An 18,037-nucleotide genomic window follows, 5' to 3' on the forward strand; every position below is an offset into this window, starting at 1 on the left:
GGATTGGAGTTTCAGCTTCAGCATCAGTCCTTCCAGTGAATATTCAGAACTGATTTCCTTTAGGATGGACTGGTTGAATCTCCTTGCAGTCCAAGGGACTCTCAGAAGTCTTCTCCAACACCACAGTTCAAAAGCATCCATTCTTTAGCACTCAGCTTTCTTTATAGTCCAACACTCACATCCATACATGACTACTGGAAAAATCATAGCTTTGACTAGACAGCGTTTTTTTGACAAAGTAATGTCTCTGCTTTTTTAATATTCTGCCTAGGTTGGTCATAGCTTTTCTTCCAAGGAGCAAGCGTCTTTTAATTTCATGGCTACAGTCACCATCTGCAGTGGTTTTGGAGCCGCCCAAAATAAAGTCTGTCACTGTTTCCATTGTTTCCCCATCTATTTGCTGTGAAGTGATGGGACTCAATGCCATGATCTTAGTTTTCTGAATGTTGAGTTTTAAGCCAACTTTTTCTTTCTTTAAGCCAACTATCCTCTTTCACTTTCATCAAGAGGCTCTTTAGTTCTTCTTCACTTTCTGCCATAAGGGTGGTATCATCTGCGTATCTGAGGTTATTGATATTTCTTCCAGCAATCTTGATTCCAGCTTGTGCTTCATCCAGCCTGGCATTTCACATGATGTACTCTGCATATAAGTTGAATAAGGAGGGTGGCAATATACAGCCTTGATGTACTCCTTTCCTGATTTGGAATTAGTCTATTGTTCCATGTCCAGTTCTAACTGTTGCTTCTTGACCTGCATACAGATTTCTCAGGAGGCAGGTCAGGTGGTCTGGTATTCCCATCTCTTTCAGAATTTTTCATAGTTTGTTGTGATCCACACAGTCAAAGGCTTTGGCATAGTCAATAAAGCAGAAATAGATGTTTTTCTGGAACTCTCGCTTTTTCGATGATCCAGTGGATGTTGGCAATTTGATCTCTAGTTCCTCTGCCTTTTCTAAATACAGCTTGAACATCTGGAAGTTCACGGTTCACATACTGTTGAAGCCTGGCTTCAAGAATTTCGAGCATTACTTTGCTAGTGTGTGAGATGAGTGCAATTGTACGGTAGTTTGAGCTTTCTTTGGCATTGGCTTTCTTTGGGACTGGAATGAAAACTGACCTTTTCCAGTCCTGTGGTCACTGCCAAGTTTTCCAAATTTATTTTCATATTGAATGCAGTACTTTCACAGCATCATCTTTTAGGATTTGAAACAGCTCAACTGGAATTCCATCACCTCCACTAGCTTTGCTTTTAGTGATGCTTCTTCTCTAATCACCTCTAAATATGGTTTCTGGACATCTCTGATTGCTTTGTAGAACAGACATCAGAGAAATTCTTGCCTACTCCTAGTTGTTTTCTGGAACTTGCTCTGCTTGTCTTCTAGCTCCAGTCACATAGTTACTGTGGGACCTGCCATGTGGCATGAGTGTAAATCTACCCAAGACTCTAGCTCTAGGGGTGAGCAAGGCATATGCTTGAACTCTGGGCCAATGGGACCTTACTTTGGGATTTTTAGAAAGAGTTCTTTCAACCTGTCTCATTATCTGAAGTGCCAAGATGTATGACTCTGGAGCTCTTAAGGGCTATGGTTTTGCTTTGTGTAAATCACAGGCTTCCAGTAAAAAAGAAGAATGAAGGTGTACACAGAGAGAAACAGTGACAAGATAATATCCCATCAGTATTGGAGTCTCTGGTTCCAATAGTTCCTGGGCTCCAACTATATCCAACATTTGCCTAGCCTTGGAGCTGTGAGATACCTATGGCTGCGTGTTAAATGGCTTCAGTCATGTCCGACTCTTAGAGAACCTATGGACTATAGCCCACCAGGCTTCTCTGTCCATGAGATTCACCAGGCAAGAATACTGGAGTGGGTTGCCATGCCGTCCTCCAGGAGATCTTCCTGACCTGGGAATCTAACACATGTCTCTTGTGCCTCCTGCATGGACAGAAGGGTTCTTTACACTAGCACCACTTGGGAAGATACTTCCAATAATTCTCTCATTTTGTCACCCAGAATATAAACTAATTAATACATCGTGATCTCTTTTGAGAGCTCCCTGAGATGGGATTTATCGCTTGAATTCAGGACAACCAGGATAGAGAATGTTAAACTGCAATGAAGCGTCTCATATTTTAACATATAGTTTCTAAAATATGTTTATCTGAAGTCTCCACTGGGAGAGAGCACGATATAATGGGAAGATTATGTGCTTTGGAGTCAGACTTGGATTTGAGGCCAACTCTATATTTACTAGTAGAAATTGTTACTCTAGACAGTTGACTGCACTACTCTGAGCCTCGTCAAATGAAGATAATAGTACCCACATTAAAGAGTTATTATCACATGGTGTAATGAATAATGCATTAAAGGACTTGACATAGAATCTGGTTCAGCGTAGGTACTTGGCATTCCACATTTCACTGAGTCAAAGATGGTATCAGATGTAGTAGGTATCATGATTTGGGGTATCACTGAAAAAGGAAAACCCAGTTAATCTGTGACATACTATTGATGATATAAGGCATTCTGATTTTAAAACTTTGAAATTATAAAAATAAATCCATCTTAGAATTGATGAAATGCAGTATATTTATTGTGCACAGATGATATGAGCAATAATGTTAGGCACTGGTGATATGAGTGAACAAGACTGATATAGCCCCTCAGGATGCTGGGGTCTAATAATTAATACAATTCAGATTTTCAAAAGGACTCACAATAACCTTACATGGTAAATTCCTGGCTTTCAAAGCTGCCTAGGACCAAGAAGTAAAGCAGGAGAGAAATACTAGACTTTAATCCTCTTATATGTTGTTAGATCCTATAGCAGTTATATTTTCATGCTCTGCATACAATCCAAAACAAATTGTCTGCTTACAATTAAAATCCTGCTGAGTTTCCAAGAGCCCGGCCCCCAGGGAGCTATTTGAACACCATGTCTTATCCACAATGACGCAATTCTACTTTTAAGGGACAATTAAGGGGTTTCCTTGTAAGTCAGGCCAGACTTTCCCCAAAATACATGAAGGAAGTGCCTAGAAAAGAAAATGTTTGAGGCTTGTTTTCATACTGTCATTTAAGAAAAACAATTTCCAAAAAGGACTGGATTAAAAAAAAATTAAATTTGGAAGGCTTGTACTTTTATAGCCCTTTGCAGCCTTTTAGTAGAACAGAACATAGTCCCTTAGGAAACTTAATGTAACAGTAACCAAATGTCCTTGTTAAGCAGCCATTTATTGGTCTATTAAATCTGATCTGAACTGTGATATTTTGTGGTAAATCTCTTCAACATAAATTGCTTAAGATGGGCTTCTTTAGGCATCTACCCCACTAGAGATGGCTTTAGCATCATCCCAGAAAAGACAGATGTATTTGCATCTTCCTGGAGAACTCTTCCAATAGGGGAGATCTAAAAAGAACGTTTTCTTTGTCCCTTTTGCTTAGGAAGAGTTAAAAATGGTTTTAGAGATCATTCAGCCCAATTTTACAGATGAGATGGAGACCAACAATTAATTATTCATTATAGGCTAGGTGCTATCTTAGACCCTGAGGTTGGAGGATAAATAAGATATTTTCTCTGTCCTCAAGGCACTCGGCATCCAGTGGGGATAAGAGATCAGTAAATAGAGCAAGGTAAGTGCCAGGCAACCGAGTGAGCCCCCCAAATGAGGCTGGCAGTTGGGAGAGGAGAGGAAAATAAGGAGCCAGGATTCATTCAGAGAGTTTAAATGTGGAGACTGTAATGAATAGTCTTAGAGAGTGACAAGAACAAACAAAGGACTTGGGGGCACCTGGAGAATAGACTCAATGAGAAGCTAGCATCTCTTCCAGGGCCAGAGGACAGGAGGTAGAGATAGTGTATTACAGTCTGGTAAGAACTGGACCCTTGGAGAGCAGCCTTTCAGCAGGGGCTTCAGCCACAGAGTCACAACAGCTGCCAGAGAAAAGGCACCAAAGCCAGGAAAAAATGCCCCGGCCTCTCTCTGCTCAGTTTCCTAATTTTCCATTGGTGATTCCTATTGTCTGAATCCAGTGGAAGCCAGATCACAAATGTGATGTAACCTGACAGAGTCAGCCTCCTGAAGCATAGAGGAGGGCAAAGTAGAGCAGAAAATAGGTCCTGGGAGAGGGTAAATTGAGACTAACCAGCACATCTGGCATTCAAGGTTTCTTCCATGTATCTGCACATGTGCATACACACGCATTATTCATTCATTTAGCAAATAATTTGAAGTACCTACTATGAAATAATAGAGATAAAATCTGCTGAAGACAGTTTACTTAACTATGGAGATGAAAAGGTAAACTAAATAAATACCATTTTACCCTACGGGCTTTCTATCTAGTGAAAAAAAAGACAAAATAAATAATTCATAAAGCTTAATGACTATTATGTTAAAGAGAGGTCAGGGGGCTTTGGGAGTATAATGAGTGGGAAAGTAGCTAATCAAATCTGGGCCCATAGAATATTCCCCTGAGAAAGTGACCTTTAGATTGAGATCTGGAGATGAATAGAAGTCAGCCACCTAGAGGAGTGAGTTCCAGAGAGAGGAGTGTTCCTTGTGGAAAGAGTGCAAAGGCCCAGAGGCAATAGTGGGCATCAAGTTCAAGGGTCTGAAAGACGTTCGACATTCTTGGACCTTGGAGCATGAGGTATTGAAAGATGAGACTGAAGTGACGATCACAACCAGATTGTTTGAGGCTACATGTTTCCAGATTTTGATCCTAAAGGCAATGAGGAATTATCTGAAAGCTTTAATTAGGTTTTCTCCACGTTCGAAGGGTCGCTCAGGATGTATGTTTCTGTTGGCCATCCCAACTTATGGGGACATGGGCACGGATATGCTCAAGAGATGAATCCTAAGGACAGTAGGAGCCACTCACTGATAACAATTAAGAATGTTGTTTCAAGTGGAGGGAAGAGTATATCCAAAGGCTCAGAGACAGAGCAGAGCAGAATCCAGGAACAATAAGTCATTTCTACTGATGGAATATTGACAATGAGTGAGGAAGTTGGTGAAGTGGTGGGACAGGTTAGAGATGACTGAGTTATACCTTTCGTCCCATGCGCCCTGAATTTCAAGGCCTTCAGCCCTTTTACTGCCACTAGTGCTTATGCTTTCATCTCTTACATGGTCAATACCTGGTACTGGAATTGCTGAGCCCAGGAGTAGACATGTTTCATTTTTAATAAAAGTTCTCAAGTTCTCTCTCTCTCGTGCTAATTCCTGTGTCTAGAATCCTCTTTCCACCATCTTTTGAAGAAAGCTGCTTGATAGCAGCTGCAGAAACTGAATATCAAGAGTGCCAGGGCAAGACAAGAGGATGGCCAGCAGGCAGTAGCCAATTTGGAGCAGGACTGGGGAGGCAATTCAACAGGAAGAGGACTTGCAATGCAGAACAAGTACCAAAAGTGTTGATGGTAATTTCAAGATGGAATCTTGGAAACATGGAGCTTCTGAGAGCAAGTTAGTTTCGGATCACCACATCCAGTCAGCTTCTTCAGCGTTGTTTTGTACTCACTTAGCTTCCCTGGTGGCTCAGACGATAAAGCGTCTGCCTGCAACGCAGGAGTCCTGGGTTGGATCCCTGGGTTGGGAAGATCCCCTGGAGAAGGAAATGGCAACCCACTCCAGTATCCTTGCCTGGAAAATCCCATGGTCAGAGGAGCCTGATAGGTTAAAGTCCATGGGGTTGCAAAGAGTAGGACACAACTAAGCAACTTCACTCACTCACTCACTCAACCACTCACTCACTCATAGCTGCAAGTCTCAGTACTTGTTGCCTAACCACCCTGCTGTGTCCTTTCCTTTGAATCAGCTGTGACACCTGAACATAGTTTTCTTCATTAAATGGTGTGACAGGCCCTGTTGTAGTCTGGTGAATGGAATGTAAACTGGTACAACCATTTCAAAGAAATTGTGTGACGTGTATGGCAGACCTTTCATATGTCGATATTCTTTAATCCAGGGATTTCCCTAATGATAATAGGTAATTGTGACTTGCTTTGTTGCTCAGTCACGTCTGACTCTATGTGCCCCCTGGCTCCTCTGTCCATGGCAATTCTCCAGGCAAGAGTGCTGAAGTGGGTTGCCATGTCCTCCTCCAGGGGCTCTTCCCTACCCAAGGGTTGAACCCAGGTCTCCCACATTACAAACAGATTCTTTACCATCTGATCCACCAGGGAAGCTCAAATAGGTAATTATTAATCATTAATATTATGTGTCAGTTTGACTGGGCCAGAGGGTGCCCAGATATTTGGACAAGCATTCTGGGTATTTCTGTGAGTATGTTTTTGGATAAGGCTCATGTTTAACTTGACAGATTAAGTAAAGTAGGTTTTCCTTGCTAATGCAGTGAGCCTCATTCAATCAGTTGAAGGCCTGCATGGGACAAAAGGCTGAGGACTTCCTGCCTGACTGCTGTTAGCAGGGGCTTTGCATTTTTCCTGCCTTTGGACTCAAACTAAAGAAGCATCTGCTCTTACTGGGTCTCAGACCTGTTGGTGTTCAGGCTGGAACGGCACCATTGGCTCTCCTGGGGCTCCAGCTTGCTGACTGCAGATCTTGGAGTTGGCAGCTACCATAATTGCATGAGCCAATTCCTTTAAAAAAAATAAAAAGGAAAATGAAAAAAAAAAGTCAATCAGTGTTCTATTGGTTCTGCTTCTCTGAAGAATTCAGATGCAATTATCAAATACTTAGTATGTACAGGCAATGTTTTAAGTGAATTACATAGTAGAACAGTTACATCTCATTAAACCGTATGCGATAGATACTATTATTATTGCTATCTTATTGGTGAGGAAAAAGGTAAGGAAATTGAGCAGATATACCATGCCCTTGCACATCTGGTAATTTACAGAGCAACAGTTTAACCTGAGGCAGTCTGACTTCAGAGCGGGCATGCTTAGCACCATGCTTCATGGCCTTTCCAATTTATGTAGATAGGTGTATGGGTTAAGATGTACATGCAGAAATATGCAGTAGCATATTATTTATCCTAGGGAATATTTTGGTACTTTTTAAATATATAATTGACTTACAGTATTGCAAAATCTTAAGTGTTTAGTTCAGTCCATTTTTTCATACAAACATAGATGGTGTGTCTGCCACTCACATCAAGCTATAGAACATTCCTCTATTCCAGTGGTCTCCTGCTTCCCTCTTCCTCTTTAATAACCCATCACCAGAGGTAATCACTACCCAGCTTCCATGTACATAGACTGATTTTGCCTATTCAACAACTTCATATAGATAGAACCATATAGTAAGTGCCTTCTGTGATTCTTTCATTATGCTTTATGTTTGTAAAGTTCATCCAGTTTTGTGAATATAAATGGGAAATGGCAACCCACTCCAGTACTCTTGCCTGGAAAATTCCATAGACGGAGGAGCCTGGTAGGCTACAGTCTATGGGGTCACAAAGAGTTGGACAGGACTGAGTGACTTCGCTTTCTTTCTTTTTTTCCTGTTACTGTTTCCAATTACATTGTACACATTTTTCACAATATTTCACATCCATCCTCCTGTTGATGGACAGTCATGTTGTTTTTCCAGTTTGGGTCCATTATGAATGAAGTTTCTTTATATATTTTTGTACGTGTCTTTAGTGTATACATGGGCTTCCCTCATAGCTCAGTTGGTAAAGAATCTGCCTGTAATGCAGGAGACCCCGGTTCGACTCCTGGGTTCGGAAGATCCCCTGGAGAAGGGATAGGCTACCCACTCCAGTATTCTTGGGCTTCCCTTGTGGCTCAGCTGGGAAAGAATCTGCCTGCAATGTGGGCGACCTGCTTTTGATCCCTGGGTTGGGAAGATCCCCTGGAGAAGGGAAAGGCTACCCACTTTAGTATTCTGGCCTGGAGAATTCCATGGACTGTATAGTTCATGGGGTCGCAAAGAGTCGAACACAAATGAGCGACTTTCATTTCACTTAGTGTATATGTATTTTCATCCATATCCTGCATCTTGGTTTTCATTGATACTGAAAACCAGTTTTCCAAGTGCCTAAACTAGTTTACAATGATACCATTAATGTATGAGAGTTCCAGTTGTTCCATATTCTTGATTACCCTTGATATAGCTAGTCATTAACTTTAGCCATTTTGGTGGTTTTATGGTGGCATCTCATTGTGGTTTTATCTTCCCTTATGACTAACGAAATCAAATACTTCTTAATGTTCTTGCTATTTGAATAGGATTTTTGGTGCAGTATTCCAAGTATTTTTGCCTTCAAAAAATCAGGTTGTCTGTGTTTTTTTAATTCATTTTTGAAAGTTCTTTATATATTGTGAGAATGTGTTCTATTTGTTGGGTTTGTGTTATAAATGATAGCTTCCAGTCAAACTATGGCTTACTTATTCACTTTTTGATAAACAGAAATTCTTAACATTAGTATAATCCATTTAATCATTTTTATAGTAAGTTCTTTTGCATCCTATTTATTTTGTGTCCTTTAATATGTATTAAAGTCAGGATATTATTCTTCTATATTTTATGCTAGAAGCCTGATTTTTTCAGCCTTTACATTGAGATTTTTAATCCACTTTGAATTAGTTTCTGTGCATCCTTTGAGGTTGAAATCAAGGATCAAAGTTCAAAAAATGAACCGTAAGGATACTCAATTTGCCTTGTACCACTTGTGGAAAACTTGCCTTTTTCCTACTGAACTTCAGGGTTGTAAATCAAGTGCCCCTATATGTGGGGATCTATTTCTAGATTCTATATTCTGTTACATTGATCTACTTTTCTAACTTAGCACCAGTGCTATGCTGGCTTAATTACTGTAGTTTTATAATAAGTCATGAAGTATGTTGAGATCCTTCAGCTTTGTTCTTTTTTAAAAAAGATTACTTTGATATATTTTTTTGATGTCCAATAATAAAGAAATAAGTTATAGCACTCCTATAAAAATGCAGTAGTATGCATCCATAAAAGTCAAGTTTATAAAATTTTAAATGATGTAGGAAAACACATAGGAAATAATACTGAGTCAACAGAGAAGGACATAAACTTGGAAAACCTATATGATCTCAATTATGTAAATGGAAAATACATTAAAAGAGGATGAAAAGTAAATAGGCCAGCATGGAAACCATGGCTGTCTCTTCAAAGTGAAGTTTTAGATATCTGTTTCTGTTTTCTTGTTTGATCTCAGACCATTCACCACTTTTGTAATCTTGATCGTAGTATAAAGAGCCAAGCCTTGCAGACTACATTTCTCATAATCACACATTCTTGCTTTCTGTCACTCTGTTAGGATTGGCCAATGGAAGGCACTAGACAGAGGTGGTGGAGAAGGCAATGGCACCCCACTCCAGTACTCTTGCCTGGAAAATCCCATGGATGGAGAAGCCTGGTAGGCTGCAGTCCATGGGGTCGCTGAGGGTCGGACACGACTGAGAGACTTCACTTTCACTTTTCACTTTCATGCATTGGAGAAGGAAATGGCAACCCACTCCAGTGTTCTTGCCTGGAGAATCCCAGGGACGGGGGAGCCTGGTGGGCTGCCGTAAATGGGGTCGCACAGAGTCAGACACGACTGAAGTGACTTAGCAGCAGACAGAGGTGGGGGTGGGAGGGAGAGAGAAGACAGGGCATTTCTCTGCTCCTCCTCCGTCTCAGGCAGAATTTCCAGGTGGCAATGATTCCATGATTGTTTCATCTCCCCCTGGCAACCTCTCCCTCTCTGCGGCCCTGCTTCTCAGTCTGATCCCATTTTTTTCCTTTGTCCTGCTATCCTTAAGGGTGACAGTGGGTTTCTGCTAATTTCTGGGTTACTCCTCTATCCACTGTTTGTACCTTTAGTTCTCCCAAGACACATAAAATGAGTTTCTCCTATTAAATTTCCTCTATTGAATTACTTGGCCTAGCTTCTGTTTTTCTAACTGGACCATGACTGACCTGGTAATTATTATTTTCTTAATGGTATTCTTTTACATTTTTAGAAATTTGCTCAGCTGTGCATAGATGGCTATCATAATTTTTTTCTTCCAGTTTTTACCCAAGATGCTAGAGAGGGAATCAAACCTTTGGGCAATTTAAAAATTATTGAGGGTCTACTGTGGGCCAGGTACAAAGCTATCAATGAATTGGCCACAAATGATTGTGCTAGGTGCTATGGATACAAAAGCTACAAAAGATGCTACACTTGGACTGACTTGCTGCTAAAACTCTTCTGATATAATTTTCTTTGTTTCTCACGTCTATAATCACAATAAGTAGAAAGTGCATCACATAGGAAATGAAACAGAATAAACGCATTTTTTTGAACAGAAAGGATAAACCTGATTTGTTTGGATCTTGGAATCATGTAGAAAGGGCAAGCTTGATGTGTTAATTCTTGGGAAGGAGTCTAGAGACAGAATAATCTGGACTACAGAAAAAGGGATTGTGAGGGAGAATGTGAGTCTGGAGTGTTTTTTCTGCATCAGCTGAGTTCTCCTGAGTGTTGAGCTAGAGACGGGCAGTGCCTTCTTCCCATTATGTCTTTCTGCTTATATCTTAACTATCCTGTCAACATAAACCCCATAGTGTCGTTGTTTTGTTTATTTGTTTCTCAGAAGCTGGGGAAAGATAAACTGAACTCTACAGACCATCAGAAAAGCAGGCTCTGGAGGCAAGCAGTGGCCAGGTGGGTGTTCCATCAGGGATAGAGTCATATGGTGTCTCTCCACTCTCCATGCTGTACATCTCTGGCAGGACCTTAGGACTCAGTCTCTCCCTTTCAAAAGCACCTACACTCAGAGTGACTATGTGTGTGTGTTAGTAGCTTCAGTCGTGTCCAACTCTTTGCAGCTCCATGGACTGTAGCCCATCAGGCTCCTCTGTCCATGGGATTTCCCAGGCAAGGATACTGGAGTGGGCTTCCATCTCCTCCAGGGAATCTTCACGACCCAGGGATCAAACCTGGGTCTCTGCACTGCAGGCAGATTCTCTACTGCCTGAGCCACAGGGTGATGTCTAAAGAACCTGGGATTGGACTCAGAATACCTGAGTCTTGGTTGAGGCTCTTTAATTCTCTCTCTCTCTCTCTCATACAAACACGAGTATGTTACTTATTCTGTGAACCATAGTTCCTCCATCACTACAGTCGGGGATAATAACACTCACCTAACAAGGCAATTTGTAAATCAAATCTGCTGCTTTCCATGATTTAATAGCTCCTTATGTCCCTGTGGTGGTGGTGGCTTCCCTGGTGGCTCAGGTGGTAAAGAATCTGCCTGCAATGCAGGAGACCTGGGTTTGATCCCTGGGTTAGGAAGATCCCCTGAAGAAGGGAACTGGCTACCCTCTCCAGTATTCTGGCCTGGAGAATTCCATGGACTACATAATCCATGGAGTTGCAAAGAGTTGGACACGATTGAGCGACTTTCATTTTCACTTTCCCTTTCTATCTCCTTGTGGAGGCAGTCCATATTCCTTACTATGACATATGAAGCCTTCATCTCACCCTGTACTTGCTGCTCTCTTTTCTTATCACTGTCCTCTGAGTCTTGGTGACTTCCCCATACCTAAAGACTGGCATGTTTCTCTCAGTGATTTCTCACAGCCCTAAATCCTTTACTACACAAATCATTTTCTCTCATGCAAAACCCCTTTCTCTATGGTCTGGGTAGCAAACTTCTCCTCTTACTTGAAAACTCACCTCTTACTTCTTGGTTGTCTTCCCTTTGTTTTGTGTGCCTAATTAATTACTTCTTTTGGCTAATCCACTTCATCTCTGCAAACCTCCAATAGTAACTGTAACTGTTTATGTATCTGTCTTCCCTAAAGGACTAGGAGTGCCCATAGTGTATCTGTCTTCCCTAAAGGACCCATAGTGTAAATTTTTGTATTCTCTGGGACTAAACCATTAGTTGTCCCATAGAAAGAGATGAGTAAATATAGACTGAATAAATAAACACAATTTCAAGAGTTGAGAGGTGAAATATTTCTGGTGAGGTGTCAGGAAGTAGCAGAAAGGCTGATGAAGAGGCGAGATGGATTCTGACTCTGGTTTCAAATCATCCAACAACCCCGTCTCTCTGGGTCTTGATTTTCTCATCTTAAAGCAAAAATATGGAACCAGATGACTTTCTTTAAGGTCCCTCTCAGCTCAAGTATCTTCTGCCTGTCCTTCCCTTGTGTAACACAGCAGAGATTCTAGCTCTTTAGCTAAAGGATCACATCTGATGGCAGTTAAAAATAATGAAAAATTAAAGTACAACAAACTTTGATTTGGGGGAAAGATGTTGTATTAGACAAGAAAATCTAGTTTTAAGTCTTATCTCTGCTACTTCCAAGAACAATACGATTTTGCTTAGATAAGTCATTTCTTTCCTGGGAGCTTTATCTTTCTTGTTTGTCATGTGGGGTAGAATTAAGGCTCCACAAAATCCATGTTAAAATTAAATTAATATATTTTAAAACTCTCAACCAAACAACAGAGTATTATTATTTTCATTATTACCTCTCTCACCAATTTGGAGCCTTAAAAGATCTACCTTGAAAACCAGAGGAGCTTTTTTAGATGATTTCTTAATATGGACCATTGATGTTAAATTACTGGCCAGAAATTTTCACTCTAAATTTTGTAGTCAAAGCCTTTTTTACAGTGTTCACCCTGCCAACTGTTCACTGCTCAGCTGCAGCCCTCAATTGCTTCAGCTTTGAAGTTAGACATGAATTAAACTGTCTCCAGCTTCAACATTTGGAGGGAAATTATCCAGTGGTAAATTGTCTCATAAACCCTGATCAAATGTACCATAAAACCAACACAGTAGACAATGTAAGCTGTATAATAATTTCTCAGTGACACTGGATGGAGCATGAGGGCTTCCAGAACTCAAGAGAAGTTGATACATATTCCTCAAATAAAGCAGTTTTTCTTCTTAACTGTTACTTCACTGAGAATAAGCTATCAATGGCATATGTCAGTATACTTGGATTTGTGTATATGTTAGTTCATGACCCATATGATTCAGGCACCAAAAATATAAAACAGTTCATAATGTTTTCATGATAATGAGGATTAAGAAGCAAATAGTTTTCTTGCACCTTTTCACCCCAGGTTTTTCTCAGAATCCAACAATTGACCTATAGCTAAACTTTCTGGATAATATAGACGATTCAAAGCAGATGCTCAGTTGTCTGCATGGGCTGGACCACTCATCACTCCTTGTCCCTATTAAGGGTACTGAGAAGCACCGAGCCAGATGGATTTGGAGTCACAGAGCACCACTCTGCAATTCCTGCCAAGACCATAGAGTTGTAGGGTGGGGAGAAGGAAATGGCAACCCACTCCAGTGTTCTTGCCTGGAGAATCTCAGGGACGGGGGAGCCTGATGGGCTACTGTCTGTGGAGTTGCAGAGTCAGACATGACTGAAGCAACTTAGCAGCAGCAGCGGCAACAGGGTTCTGGAATGACCTCAGAGAGGACCTGGACTCCAAGGAAAGAGACTAGATGACTTCTTCCCTTATCTCCCACCCAACACAACCTTCCAGAGGAGTGGGAGAGAGAAATGCTATCCAGGGAAGAGGGAAAGGGAAAGATGTGGGAATCATTTTACAGTTTGTCAAGATACAAATTCAGGCGGGACCTCCTTAGCAGTCCAGTGGTAAACACTCTGTGCTTCCAATGCAAAAGGCTCAAATTTGATCCCTGGTTGGGGAACTAAGATGCCACATGCTGCATAGCATGGCCAAAAAAATAAAGATTGATTTTTTAAGATATAATTTGTGCAACTAGTCTTTTTAGCAAAATAGCACTGAATGTATTGCTTGGCCAGAACTGCTTTCTATTAGTGATTCTGTTTTCATATACAAAATAAGTAATATTATATGATGGTGAAGGGCTCAGACCCTGAGATCAGAGAATTTGGAGCCAAATCCTGATTCTGCTATTTATTAATTCTGTGACTTTGAACAGGTTACAATAACTCAGTAATCTCAATTTTCTCATCTCTAATGGGAGATAATCTGAATACTTACCCTATAGGGATGTTGTGATGCCTAATGGAATACCACCTGTAAGGCACTTACAAGCATGTTCAGCACTTAGACTTTCTCAGTGCATGTTAGCTGCTTATTTCTCTGCTTTGTGAGCTTCTCAGGGGCAGAGACTATGGATTCATTCATCCAATAAGCAGTTTTCAACCATGTACTATGTGCCAGGAATGACAAAGATGGGTAACACATCAGTGCCAACAAGGGACTCAGCATCTAGTGAAAACAAATAGGTACCATTCTACAAATACTATATACCATGTATGTGGGTGATTTTAAGGGACCCCAGTGTTGTAATGAATAATTCTGCTTAAGAGACCTAAGTAAGACTGAGTCTTCAAGTTTGAAAACCATATGCCAGATTAACAAGGCAGAACATTCTAGGGGAATGTATATTTTCTCTGTGTTAGAAGCTTAAATGTATCTGTGTGTGTGTCTGTCTGTCTGTCTGTCTGGGTGCAAATGCATATATATTCAAGATTGAATATATTTCAATCATGATTATATATTTGCTGATGTGTCACTTTTTATTCTATGTATTTTATTCAGTTCAGTTCAGTTCATTCACTCAGTCGTGTCCGACTCTTTGTGACCCCATGAATTGCAGCACGCCAGGCCTCCCTGTCCATCACCAACTCCCAGAATTCACTCAAACTCACGTCCATCGAGTCCGTGATGCCATCCAGCCATCTCGTCCTCTGTCGTCCCCTTCTCCTCCTGCCCCCAATCCCTTCCAGCATCAGAGTCTTTTCCAATGAGTCAACTCTTCGCATGAGGTGGCCAAAGTATTGGAGTTTCAGCTTTAGCATCCAGTCCTTCCGAAGAACACCCAGGGCTGATCTCCTTTAGAATGGACTGGTTGGATCTCCTTGCAGTTCAAGGGACTCTCAAGAGTCTTCTCCAACACCACAGTTCAAAAGCATCAATTCTTCTGTGCTCAGCTTTTATATAGTCCAACTCTCACATCCATACATGACCACTGGAAAAACCATAGCCTTGACTAAGTCAAACCTTTGTTGGCAAAGTAATTCTGCTTTTGAATACGCTGTCTAGGTTGGTCATAACTTTCCTTCCAAGAAGTAAGCGTCTTTTAATTTCATGGCTGCAGTCACCATCTGCAGTGATTTTGGAGCCCAAAAAAATAAAGTCTTAGATATTTCATTAGGTTTTAGGTAAATACAGGTTTATGATTTTTCCATCTTCTTGGCAGTATTCCTTTTAATTATTATTTAGTATTCTTTACTTCACTAATCCCTTTTTCCTTAAATTGTTTTTGGTGTAATTCTAATATTATTGTACCCACTTTATTTGACTCATATGTGACTGTTAACTCTTGTTTCATACACTTAGTTTTGATATTAGGGCCATTGTGTTTTGGCTATGTCTCTTTGATGAGGCATTTAACAGGATGTCTTAAAAATCCAATGTGATAATCTCTAGCTTTCGGCAGAGGAATTTAATTCACTTATAATCAACTTTATTATTACTTTTTGTATATATTTCTACCATTTTTTTGTAATTTTCGTTTCTCATTAGTGATAAATAGCTTTTAGTGATTCTTGAAGCAAGTATCTATAGGTAATAAATGGTCTAGTTTTTTGTGGGTGGAGAAGGCAATGGCACCCCTCTCCAGCACTCTTGCCTGGAAAATCCTATGGACAGAAGAGCCTAGTGGGTGGCAGTCCATGGGGTCGCTAAGAGTCAGACACAACTGAGCGACTTCACTTTCACTTTTCACTTTCATGCCTTGGAGACGGAAATGGCAACCCACTCCAATGTTCTTGCCTGGAGAATCCCAGGGATGGGGGAGCCTCATGGGCTGTCATCTATGGGGTCACACAGAGTCAGACACGACTGAAGCGACTTGGCAGCAGCAGCAGCATATGTCTTTTTCTTAATCTTTGTTAGATTGAATTGCATCCTCTCCCCCAATTCATATGATAAAGCCCTAAACTCCACTACATCAGAATGTGACTATATTTGGCAATAGGACCTTTAAATGGTTAAGTTAAAATGAGGCTATTAGCTTGAGCTCTTATGCAATCTGATTTCCCTCTAGGAAGAGAAAATGTAGACATGCAAAAGAGATACCAGGAGTTTATGTGCCTGGAGGACATGTGAGGACATGTGAGGACATAGCATGAAGACAGCCATCTGCAAGCAAAGGAGAGAGGCCTCGGAAGAAATCAAATCTGCTGATACCCAGATCTTGGACCTCCAACCTTCAAAACTGTGAGAAAATAAATTTTGACTGTTTAAGTCAATGTGTGGTATTTTATTGTGGCAACCCTAGCAATATACTAATATACCTTTGCTGATTGTCACACAGGGTATAGAAGTCTAGGTCAGATCTTTCCCCCATCAGCACTTTGTAGGTATCTGTTGAGTTCTGGCAGAGATTGCTGCTGCTGAGTAACCTGCCATCTGCCTCTCTATCATTCTGTGTTAGACAATCTGTCCATTTTTTCTAGTAATTTTGGATATTCTCTTCGTATCCATAATGTTCTGCCCTTTGTGTGTAAATACAGTTCAATTTTTATTTATCTTTAGCCTTCCTTGTGTTTCAAAGTCCAGTGGTCTATCATTCATGCTGTAAAAATTCTCATCCATTATCTTTTCATATACTGCTTCTCCACCCTTGTCTAGAAGAGAGTCAGTAACAAATCACTTGACCCAAATCCTAGTTGCACATTTGTCTGTTTCTTTCATAGAGCATTATACAAATTATAGCCCTGGACAATGGATGGTATGACTTTAAGCCTTTCTTCATGGATTGGACAGTCCTGCCTGAGACTCTAAATTTTAGCTTGTGAGATTCACTCGGTTCCCTGCCACATGTGGTTCTCCTTGCCTCAGAAGCTCAACTACTCAGTGTTGGCTGGCTCAGTGAAGAGCCTAGTAGGCCACACCTTTAGCCCCTGATTATTGCTGTATTTTGGTTCTATTTCTGGACCACAGAGATGATTATCTTTTTTTCTCAACCACAGTTATTTTTTTTTCTAATTTTTCTTTTGAAATACTTTTGGACTCTCAGAAGAATTTCAGCAATAGTACAAAAAGTAACTGAATAACTTCCACCAGCTTCTCCTAATGTTAAACTCTCATATAACACAGGTTTTTAATGTTGTTTTCCTTTTTGTAGTTGATCTCTCATTTTTGGGTATTTGGCACTCAAGGACACTGGAAGCATGAACTCATCAAACCATATTGACCAGGAATCTGGCCCAGGAATCTTCCCATTGACTAACCATTTAACCATCCACCCATTCATTCAATAAGTATTTATTAAGCACTTATTTTGTTTCAAATACTATTCTAGGCACAGAAGTTATAGCAGTGATGAAAATGAGCAAAAATTCCTGCTCTGTGTTGTTAAAATGTTAGTATTGGAGACAGAAACTAAAGATAAAAATGGTAAAATATGAAGTGTAATATATTGTGGTGAGTAAGTACTAAAGTGAAAAAGCATGGAAAGAGGATAAGAAGTACTGGGGGCAGGTAGGGGTGTTCAGTTCAGTTCAGTCGCTCAGTCGTGTCTGACTCTTCGCGACCCCATGAATTGCAGCACGCCAGGCCTCCCTGTCCATCACCAACTCCAGAGTTCACTCAAACTCACATCCATCGAGTTGGTGATGCCATCCAGCCATCTCATCCTCTGTCGTCCCCTTCTCCTCCTGCCTCCAATCCCTCCCAGCATCAGAGTCTTTTCCAATGAGTCAACTCTTCTCATGAGGTGGCCAAAGTATTGGAGTTTCACCTTTAGCATCATTCCTTCCAAAGAACACCCAGGGCTGATTTCCTTTAGAATGGACTGGTTGGATCTCCTTGCAGTCCAAGGGACTCTCAAGAGTCTTCTCCAACACACAGTTCATAAGTATCAATTCTTCGGCGCTCAACTTTCTTCACAATCCAACTCTCACATCCATACATGACTACTGGAAAAACCATAGCCTTGACTAGACAGACCTTTGTTGGTAAAGTAATGTCTCTGCTTTTGAATATGCTATCTAGGTTGATCATAACTTTCCTTCCAAGGAGTGCCTTTTAAC

General features: G+C 40.7%; 1 long non-coding RNA gene across 1 annotated transcript in view; it reads left to right on the top strand.

Moving 5' to 3' along the window:
- LOC138072420 (uncharacterized) overlaps positions 1-16,130 on the top strand; it is a 37,331-nt gene extending 21,201 nt beyond the window's left edge. The window contains exon 3 of the long non-coding RNA XR_011144315.1: positions 16,048-16,130. This is a non-coding gene — a long non-coding RNA (uncharacterized lncRNA). The remainder of the gene's footprint in view (positions 1-16,047) is intronic.
- The last annotated feature ends 1,907 nt before the right edge of the window (positions 16,131-18,037 follow it).

The sequence above is a fragment of the Capricornis sumatraensis genome, chromosome 2 (genome assembly GCF_032405125.1).
Source record: "Capricornis sumatraensis isolate serow.1 chromosome 2, serow.2, whole genome shotgun sequence".
Classification (NCBI taxonomy): domain Eukaryota; kingdom Metazoa; phylum Chordata; class Mammalia; order Artiodactyla; family Bovidae; genus Capricornis; species Capricornis sumatraensis.